The sequence below is a fragment of the Mustela erminea genome, chromosome 15 (assembly GCF_009829155.1).
Source record: "Mustela erminea isolate mMusErm1 chromosome 15, mMusErm1.Pri, whole genome shotgun sequence".
NCBI lineage: Eukaryota > Metazoa > Chordata > Mammalia > Carnivora > Mustelidae > Mustela > Mustela erminea.
In genome coordinates, this window is record NC_045628.1 from 50,749,783 (window position 1) to 50,752,181 (window position 2,399).

The 2,399-nt window shown below is 30.9% G+C and overlaps 1 pseudogene; it reads left to right on the top strand.

The window, feature by feature from the left end:
• Positions 1 to 265: 265 nt before the first annotated feature.
• On the top strand, positions 266 to 366 carry LOC116574635 (annotated as a pseudogene).
• The last annotated feature ends 2,033 nt before the right edge of the window (positions 367 to 2,399 follow it).

Here is a 2,399-nt window from a genome sequence, read left to right on the forward strand (position 1 = left end):
AATAATATTCTCTAGAGACAAAGAAACTAATAAAAGTCTTCCTTGTAACACCTTCTTTGTGAAGTACATGAAAGCTTATCTGGGCAGAATTAAAAGTGGACCTCAAGTTAAAAGAGTACATTTTAATATTCTTGCAATAAACAGATAAGTAAGTAAGTGAATAAATAAATAAATAAATAAAAAATGATAACTATGTGAGGTGATATGTTGATTAGCTTTACTATGGTATTCATTTCAGATGCTACATGTGTCGAGGTGTCACATGGTTTCTTTGACAACACACAGACTAAAATTGCAACAATACAGAGATCAATGTGGCCCCTACTCAAGGATGACATGCAAATATGTAAAAGATTCCATATTTTTAAAAAAGAACAAAATATCATGTTGTAAATCTTAAATTTACACAATTTATTCTTATTTGTCAATTATACCTCAGAAAATCTGGACAAAAAAGATGAAACTAAAACCTCTTGTTGCAAGAAATCCAAACTTTAAAAATGCCTGGGTTAGCTTTAAAAAGGAAATTGTATTGGCTTAATTATGACTGAAAAATTAGTGATTACAGTTAGTTGAAAAACATTTAGTAAAGTAAAGGAATCATGCATCTTTTTTTCTGACAATGAATAGGGAAGGTAAGAAAAAGAGTGCTAAAGAGTGGTTGTAAAACATAGATGACTTCCCAAATCAGTCCATCCATAGTGCTCTATATTGATCAGTCCAAGTGTTGTAAGTCTTTTCTTGGAGTTAATCTAAGCATAAACTATGTATTAGATTTTGTTTATACTCCAGTTGAATATCTGCAAGGACACGTTCAGAAGAAAAATATTTCTGTTGTCCTACAAGAGGGAAATAAATCCATGTTATATTGTTGAAATAGAATGTGTGAAGTCAGTGAATTCAGAGGAAGAAATCATAAGGATTTGTTCAAAGAAATTGAAAAAATAAGGATGAGAAATTTTCAGAGTTTTAATGAATGAGGTGATCTAAGAATCTAGTAAGAATTTATTCAAGCAGAGTTAAAATCTCAGTAAAAGCTGAAATGGCACTTGTCCATTCCCTCTTGGTTCAGGAGTACCCATCCCCACTTTACGGTAAAGCATTATAATAAAACAACCCATGTGCAATGTTAAAAAAAAAATGTATTAATTACAGGGGCACTGGATCAGTTTGATAAACTCCACATTTAGGGAGAATTGGGGGAAGAAATTGGGAGGGGGTTGTGATATAGAAAATAAATAATGCCTTGAGGAAAATAAATTAAATTTTTATGTAAAAGTTTAACATCGTTTTACAATGTTAAAGGGAATTTTTGTTTATGCTGTTTATCTATTTACTCCAGTCTGAATCTATGTAAGTATAAATCATGTGATTGTGTGTCCACATTATAATCACTTGTTGGTATTTCATCACCTTCTGAAGGCATCTTTGAATTTGGAAAAGATGGAAGCTCATGTTAACAGCACATACTATTTTGCATTGAAAATTTCCATATATCAAATCATAACTATCATGACATAAATTCCTTGAATACACCGTATTTTGTAGAACTGCTTAATGTTGCATAAGGCTGTACACATAAGTGTAAAATAAAAATTATTGAAGGATAAAGAAATAAATACATTCAATTTTAGGACACTTAAGTTCTACATGCAAAAACGGAACTTAGTAACTCAAGAAATACTAAATATATATATTATTGCATTTTACAAAAAAAAAATCTCTTGAAAATTATGCTGTACAACTTGAATCAAAAATACATCTTCTTCCAAGTTACCACATCAACTTAAACATAGAGGTTGCTAATATTATATTCAAACCAGCTAAAACACCCATTTTCCACTTTTTCCCCAAAACACAATATGTAGAATTTTACATATTGTAAAGAAATATAGAATTGTAAAGAAATATAGGAAATGGGAAAAAGACAATTGACAGGGGAAGTGAATGACTGACTTTCTTTACTAAATGTCTGTATAGGCAGAGAGAATTTGACACTCCTGGACAGGTGATGACATCTAAAATGATATATCAAAGTGTTAAAACAAATGAGAAATGAATATGATTCAAATTTCTCTTAAATACATGCAGTGAAAATGTTTCATTTTAATGCACTTCATTGCTTCTTACATTTCATGATTAATCAACTGTTCTTTTCCATTTTTTTCTTTCTTCCTTTCTTTTTCATATCATTACTTTCAGCTCTATATATGAAATCCTTGCCCTAGCAATGCCTTAGAGATATCTCATAGATGGATAGGAAATTGCTAACAATGCAAGCCAACTTTAAAGGAAATAACAGAAATAGGTCATGACCATGATTGTCATAGCATATGTTGCCCAGGGCTTTATCCTGCCATCTCAAGAACCTTCTGCTAATAGGAGCAGAGCTGTCAAGC